The sequence below is a fragment of the Panulirus ornatus genome, chromosome 18 (assembly GCF_036320965.1).
Source record: "Panulirus ornatus isolate Po-2019 chromosome 18, ASM3632096v1, whole genome shotgun sequence".
Taxonomy (NCBI): domain Eukaryota; kingdom Metazoa; phylum Arthropoda; class Malacostraca; order Decapoda; family Palinuridae; genus Panulirus; species Panulirus ornatus.
The window spans coordinates 29,383,718-29,392,629 of record NC_092241.1 but is presented as its reverse complement, the minus strand read 5'-3'; positions in this window follow the sequence as shown (position 1 = coordinate 29,392,629).

Here is an 8,912-nt window from a genome sequence, read left to right as displayed (position 1 = left end):
TTAAATTCATGAGCCATGAACAAGTTGGTCTAATCTTTTAAGCAAAATTAAATTCCCTAACAAACTATATTAAAAAAAAGATATGTAGGCGATATCCGTCAACGTTGTTAGGAATGCTGTTGAAATGAAGGTTAGGAGGATACGTCTAGCAGGTATTCACATAGATGCTCAAATTAAACAACAAGATATTGATCAAAATAAGCAAAGACTGAAGACCATATCAACACCTGATGGACGACCAAATATACCTTTGGAATCCATCATGAAAATGCACGTAGCTAACACAGAGGAGCGCATCTACAAGTAAAGCAGAAACATAAGCTCAAACAAGCTGGTTATTAATGAGTCTTTTGGTATTATTAATGAGGCAGTAAACGAACCCGCTCTAGCGGGGGCTCCTTACGTGTGACCCCGACCCATATTGAGCTAAACCTGACCTGAACGACCTTTCCATGATTCGTATTGCTGCCCAGACATTCTTTTTTTTTTTTTCTCTTCCTCCGTTGTTGTTGCTGTATTAATGGTTAGTTAGAGACGAACCCGTTGAACAAGTTAGTTTTTATTCACTGGAGCGGAGAGAGAGAGAGAGAGAGAGAGAGAGAGAGAGAGAGAGAGAGAGAGAGAGAGAGAGAGAGAAGGAGGGAAGGTTGGTTAAGATGAAAGAGTGGAGGTTCATGGGAGAAATGTAATTACCTACATGGTCATGATTCGTGGAGGAAATTTTACATATGTAGGGCAAGCTCTTCTTTTGCACATTTCCGACCATGATAAAACTTTTTTTGAACAACTACAAACTGTCGGGTTTAATAATTTTCTAACTCAGTTTAATCCAATCATTCATTGTTCTTGCACCATAACAGTTGGAAGCTTCTTTAAACCTTGTCGCATAAGTTTCTCATTTAGTTTCATGTAATGGCCACTGTTTATTCTGTCTCTGCATCTCTCGAAGAATTGTTTGCTGTTGACGTCATCCAACCGAAATAAAAACTTAAAAGGTTGTGAATACGTCTCACTCACTCGTTTTTCTTCCATGCTGGAGAAGTTACCGGCCTCTAACCACTTCGCTGCAGCCAGTTCTCTTTATCCAGAAACCGTCTTTGTTGCTCTCCTCTGGACCTTCTGTATCAGGTCTTTTCGCCTCTTTAAGTGTAATGACCTAATTAAAATGCGTGTTGCAGGACGTGAACAGCTCGCTGAATACGTCTTTATCCTCGTGCCTGTAGGACGTGAACAACTCGCTGAATACGTCTTTATCCTCGTGCCTGAATGCAATCTTCATGTTTGTATTCTTTACTGTTCTGAAGTGAAGCTCTGAGGACACGTTAGGTACCTTTACTGTTCTGGAGTGTCTCTCTGGCGACAGGTTTGGTACATTGTCGACTCCCAAGTTTCTTTTACACACCAATTCCTGCAGCTTATTGTTCCCTGCTAGATAGTATTTGTACTGAAGCCTTTCTCTATGTTTCACCCACATTACTTCGCATGTCTTTATGTATCCCACCAGCTTTGGACTTTGTTTAAAGCCTCCTGCAAGCCGATACGTTTCTCCTCGCTCTTTACTTCCCTCATAGTCTTGTATCATCAGCAAACATATTCAGGGAGGATACCAACCTATTCTCCACATCATTTACACAAATCAAGAAAAAGGAATGGCCCAAGCACTAAACCCCGAGGCACGCCACCGGTGACCCCAGCCCATTTCGAAAAAGCTCCTCTGACGTGGGTGCTTTGATCCCTTTCACTAATATCACCTGTAAAGTGACTTTCCCCGTTATTCCTGCCTGGAGATCCAATTTCTCTACCAACCTCTTATGTGGTACGGTGTCAAATCCTTTTTGTCAGTCCACCTGGGATCAATCTCAGTTGCGGAAGCCGGCCCACAACCAAACCCAGGTAATCCTCAACCCTTACGGGTCTGATTGATCCATGGATGCTTGGATTAGGCTGTGTGTGTGTGTGTGTGTGTGTGTGTGTGTGTGTGTGTGTGTGTATACAGACAGGAGTAAAAAGGCAGTTCATATGCAGGGTCAAGAGACGGGAAACAAGAGTATAAGATTTTCTCCCCATAACACACAAATAGCAATCACAAATACTAATCATACACAGTTGACTTATACCAAGATCTAAGCTCTTTCCTAAGACCTAATAACTTTACCTTTTATTTCACCAGCATTTAAAGTATCTAGCAATCTTTCACTTCTTGAACGCCAACTGGCTAGTCTTTCTCGGGGATCCATCTATGATTATTTATCAACACGTTCTTGGCCTAACTCTGTTTATGAACAAAATCTAGGTTTTCATTTCAAGGTAGGCCTTTGTGCTTTCTGAAACCCAACATGCCCGCCCACTAAACGTCCTATGGGTGTTATATCTCCAGACTTTGACGTCTTTGGTTCCATATTTCCACCTCTCTTATTCCTTTTCATTCTAAGATTAAACAGTTTATATCATTCTTAGTTTTCGAATTCATATCAAGAGGTTGTGACATCTTTTCATCCTTACGATGAAATCCTCTAACAGCGGGACTACAATATCAACCTTCAGGATTGAAATCCTTCTCCATAGATGGTGAAGGTGGATGAGACCATCATGTCTTCCATTCCTGCTATCTAGAGCTCATTATCAACCACACCTCTCAAGCTGCAGACCATCACAACCACTCTCCCGACGCTTAAGATGTGTTATCACCTCTAATCCTTCGCGCAACGGCTACGCAAATTTGCCTCCAGCTGATTCATCTGACACCGCGCTTGTAGGTCGACACCTCTTTATTTACCGCAGCTCCTCCTCCACCGCCGACTTCTCCTCCTCCTCCTCCTCCTCCTTCCCTTAAATACTATTCATGGTGTTGCTGACTGGCTCAGCTTGCCAACGTTTTTCCTCTAATTTTTCCTTGGAAAGTTCTGCAGACTTTTCAAGGGCCTATCTTTCTATCTCCGCCTGACGTTTAATAATGTGTCCTGCTCCTCTCAGACTTTCGCTTCATTCAGTACTCCATTTTTGAGGCTGACTGGAAAAAACCTAACACAAGAGGGTTCAGAACACTTTCTGTTTCACTCACTGTTCGAAAACGTCACTCACTTTCTATATGTAAGGTTAAGCACACTCTTAAGGGAGGGTTTTCTGTTGTTAGGCCAACTTTAACAAATCAAAGCTAATATATATTTTCCGTAGCGACGACTCTATGGTTATTTCTTCTGCTGATAAATCCTTCCTTACTGACTGTCTCGTTCTGAAGTCTAATTCCGCTTTGAACGATTCCGTCATGGTTTCACTTTCTGACTAACATTACTCTTCATATTTTTACGCCTTCTTCAGAAACCTGTAATTCCTTCAACATAAACAAAGCTTAATGACCGGACGCATCCCTCCTTCATGTTTTGAGGAAGTATACCTCTATAAACTTGTGTCAGTTATCGCTCGTGTTGATTTTGTCTAAGAATCAAAACTCTGCCACCATGATCTCGAAGAACAGTGGCCGTTGTAATCCTTCTAACTATCATCTTATTGTTTTGACTTCTACCAACTCCAGAGTGTTTCCTAATCTTTCTTCTTTCGGTTCTTTCAGTATCCTGAACATTACAGTCCTCTCTCTATTTGCCAGTCTGATTTTCGAATCTCGGGTTCCATCAGCATCAACTTTTTTCTGTATTACTAACTTTTGGTTAGTAATTTAGAGATTCAGAGGTATAGAGAAATCTTATGTCGTGTTTCTTGATATCCAGAAAGTTTTTCACATCATTCGTCATAAAGGCTCTGGTTTCGAAGGTCCCTCACTCTATTTTCTTATTTCGTTTCCTCTCTGGTTGGTTCATTTCCGTAATGACTGATGAATGAATACCTCTTCCTTTCTTTATCAACGAACGTATTCTTCCTCATTGTGTCTTGTCCCTTATCCGTTCCGCCTGCTTATAAACGACCTTTTATCTTCATCACAAAGTCTCATTCTTACATACGTTGAAAAACCGATACTACACACATCAACCTCTCTCAATTTTTCTCATTTTCTTTGTCTATTGTTTTCTCTCATCGTATCAGTTACCTCCTCAGTTGTAGATTTGGATTACGAGATACATATAACATAGTCGAGATAAACTCCTTTAAAACATAATATTTCGCCTAAAACTCCTCGCCAATTTTCAGTTTCCTTTGTCGACAATTCGGTTCCACCATTACGCAAGTGCACAAAGCTTACTCGATATCTTCACAACGTCTGATCTCTTAGGAATCCATATCGTGCAAACAGTTGAATCGTCCCTCGAGATACTGGGGATCTTGTTTAGATTCTGATGATTCTTTTCTTCCTCCGATTATCCAAGGGACTCGTTCGACTTTGCATGTATTACTGCCCTCAGATTTAGGGGTAATTTCACATCCATGTGAATCTAAAGCAGTATGATTCATGAACTCTCCTACTGTAACTTTGGTTTCACTACTTTTCTCAAGCTAGGATATTGGCTCTCTTGCTTTTTTTTCTGTAAATGTGATTTCAGTGTCAGCTACGAAGAGGTGATTGATCGAGTGCATCTGCCATTCGGCAGGGCAAGTGTTGAAGTACTTCGTGAGTCACAGGGTCGCATGACTGTTGCAGAGCCGTCGGCAACTCTAGGGTAGGACGTTTTGACATTTGTCTTTTTCCCTCTGTCGCTAAGCTTTAGAAATCTCCGCATTTCTCGCGCCTTTCGAGGCAATTATGACAAGTCCTTTTTTTCTTTCTACTTTTAAAGGTAAACTTTCCCCTTTCTCATGAGCTGTAATCCCGTTCCTCGTCGACGTGTGAGTGACGCCTTCGTCAGAAAGGAAAAACCTATTTTGACTTTCGCTCTCCGGATGTGCTTCATCGGGCGTCATCATTATCGGCTGCATCTCATTATACTTAACGGTACTGCCATCAAAATCACTTTCATGAATAACGATGATGATGATGATGATGATGCCATCTTTAAAATCATTCCCATCTGAATCAAGAATTATCGCTGCAGTCCGTTATCATTCCCATCCTTCAGTTTTGATCTTAATTAGAATCATTATCACCATTAATCCGATTACCATCATTACTCAACACTAATTGATGCTCTCCTCACCAGTATCATAACTGCCTCACTATAATCATCATGACCTTGAAAGTTTTCATCATCATCACTTGATCCCCTCATCACCATCTTAATTACCATGAACAGTCAACCCTCCTCAATTACCCTATCTTTAACCATCGCATCACTCACCAGGATCAACAAGTGATTCTTAACGCACGATCGCAAATGATCTTTCATGATTACTAAGGTCATGAGTATCATCATCTTCATTAATGATCATTCATTCATAAAGATTCTAAGCAAATATTAACCTATATAGGCATCCATTAATAGCCTATTATCATCCCTGGCACATCTGTATTCAGCACCATTACGACCATTCTCGTTTCCTCCCGTCAACATTTTATCAACACGACGCATCGTTCCCTCTAACACATCGCCTCCCGTCGCTCCTTCCCTCGCTCTTCACAGCGCCTCCGCCGCCGCTGTTGTCAGATACGCTTCGCTCATCACCTGAGAGCACCTGAGTCGAGCTTATCAGGGCGGGCGAGCGGGCGGGCGGGCTGGGCTGGCCTGGGTGGAGCTAAATGACCATCCACGTGATGGATGTGCATGGTGGAACCTCTCCACCTCCTGGCCTGTACGTACACGTCCACACGCTTCCTCATGGTCATGTACCTCATAACCGTGTCCTCCCGATTCTCCGATCGATCGGGCGGTACTTATAAGTAACCAAGAGATACTCACACACACTTGACAACGAGAAATCTTACCTATAAATGCAGCGATGTTGAACGTTTTTGAAGCAACGTTTTTGTATCCACTCTTGAAGACTTTGTGTCAAAAGAGAAATACAAATATCATTCTCTTTTCTTTATCTACAAGTTCACAAAATTGACATATGAATCACTGTATTCAATACCTGATTTAGAGAACGTAACCAGCTTTCTCATCCTAAGCAACATACGTTCAGCTCACTCAACCTAACCAGCACACTTGACATATCCAGCACTCAAAACCTTGTCCAACTGGCTCAACATAACCAGCACACTCAACCCATCCAGCAGACATAACCGCGCCGTCATCTATGATCAACTCGCTCAACCTAGCCAGCGCACTCAACGTAATCAGCACGCTCATCCTAACTAGCACACTCAATCCATCCAATACACTTAACAGCACCGTCAACTTAAACCAACTCGCTTAATTAGACCAGCACACTGAGCCTAATCAGTAGACTCGCCCTAACTAGCACAATTAACCTGCCCAACACACTTTACCTAACCAGCACACTTTACCTACCCAACACACTCAACCTACCCAGCTCACTTAACCTACCCATCACACTCAAACTAACCAGCACACTTAACCTACCCAACACACTCAACCTAACTAGCACACTTAACCTGCCCAACACACTCAACCTAACAAGCATACTTAACCTACCCAACACACTCAACCTAACTAGCACACTTAACCTGCCCAACACACTCAACCTAACAAGCATACTTAACCTACCCAACACACTTAACCTAACCAGCAAAATTAACCTGCCCAACACACTTTACCTAACCAGCATACTTAACCTACCCAACACACTCAACCTAACCAGAACACTTAACCTACCTAACACACTTACCCTAACCAGCATACTTAACCTACCCAACACACTTAACCTAACCAGCACACGCGATGTCATGAATGTTAAAAACCAGAAAACATTTCAGTTATTACCATTCTGTAACTGTCTTGAACTTAACTTTCTATAATAACATTTTGTAACACTAAGTAACACCAACGTTTTAAACTACTTCATATGTCGAACGTCATAACAGTTTCACTTGTAATGATGATTACCAACAATCACAAGTAACATATGATGCATTAAGAAAATAACTGCATATAAAACAGAGGTCACAAGGACTGTCACAGCTTTGGCCATTTTTCCTCTTCCTTCATATCACTATACCTGTGGCCCTCTCCAACACAAAATGTCCAGGACTGTACACAGGGCTTATCATAATGAAGCAGAAAAACGGTAAACACACAGGCCATCCTTTAATACTTTTTCGAGTCAGCCTTCTCTTCCTCACGCAGGATATTGCTGACCTGATATAAAAAAAACGAAAGATACAAATTCAAAGACAACATAAGCAGACGGACAGTAGCGTCGGTCGCACAGCAAAAAAGAGATCATCAGCAGACAACAGATCAAACAAGAAAAGGATCAGAAACGTATAACAGAAGATTCAGACCGCGCGTTTCCACAAGAGCCATGTTAACTACTTCTCAGTGTACTTGTCATAATAACAATTGCCGATTCTCCATGTCGTCCTTCATTATCAGAAGCTTTTCATATATGTTAAAGGACAAATTTCCTCCCTCCCCACATCTGCTCAATCCTCTATCACTGCATCTCGCCCCTTCCTTTCGTAACACCTCTTTCAAGCAAACCTGTTTTTCTCCATCTGGATGAATTCAAGTATTCTTTGGCCAAGAAATGACACTCAGAAGGACTACACATCTGCATTATCATTCAAGAGAATCTAAACCTGAGGTTATGTTTCCTGGTTAAGTACACAGTAGAGGGAGGAGAGAGGCAAAATGAGGAAACGTTAGCAAACAGAGACGAAAGAGAAGAGGTACTGAAAACTTTTCTACGGAAAAAAATGTTGGAAAGTGTTATAATAAAAGGAAGTGGTCATTTAGGAGGAAATACACGCTCTCAAAGAGGGCAGAGTTTAACTGAATACTGGTGGAAGGAGATGGTGAAATGTTATAATGTCCGGTGCCTAAGGAGGGAGTGATCAGGGTGATAGAGAAGCTAACAAGCGGAACTTTTGGCAGAATGTTGGGGTGGTAGAGAAGGCAAGGGTCACATTGCTGGCGGAGAAGAAAATTTCCAAACTACCGGCGGATAGAGTTATCAGAGTTATGGAGAAGAGAGTAAACCATGGTGCCGGGGGAGGAAGTAGAGAGATAAATGGGTAAAGAAATTATCGAGATAATTAGCGAAGGGAGTGGCCGGAGCGTCAGAGGAAAAAGTGACCACATTGCTGAAGATGACGGAGTAGTTCGGATCAGGCGGAGACAGTAACTATATTGCTAATGAAAAAAAGTGGCCAGATTATTAGGGGAATTGGGCGGAGTGCTGTATGTGGGTTGTGTGGTGGTGAAGGATACAGCCAGGGTGATAGTGAAGAAAGTGGTCAGACTGCTGAAAGAGCAAAGTGGGTTAGAGGACATTTGTGTACTACGTTGGTCAAAGGATTGAACACCACTGTTGGAAGAGGGAGTATTCGTACTGTTCGTGAAGAGGCATTCAGACTTTTATTGTACATCACGGCCTGTGTTGAGGGAAGCAGTATCTACAGTGTGAGTAACACAGCAGATTGCTGGAGGAAGGAGTGGCTAGAGGACTGACGGAAGGTATGACAGACTCTTTAGTGTAACGAGGGTCGTACGTTATAGGTGAAGAGAGAAGGCAGAACTTTTTGCGAATGTAGAGTGAATAAATTCTTGGGAAGGATGTTGCCAGAGTGTGAGGTTGAGGAGGGACTACATGGTTGGTTCTGGAAGTGGTCACGTTGCTGGCGAAGTGAGTAGCCGGAGTATCGGTAGATTTGCCAGATCATTTAAAGAGGGAGCGGCCGCAGGAGGGAGTGAGGTCGGAGGCACGGGCAGTCATGCGATGAGCGCCACAACCTTCAACAATAAGCGGGTACGGACACAGATGAGAGCCTCGTCAGTGTTGTCAGCCCAGCTTTATAGAGTAAGTTTTTGTCAAAGGGATAAGAGCTTGTACTTGTGAACTGATGTGTATAATTTTGTATAATATCTAACATAAAAGAAAAGTTCTATATCATCTTGACTCCA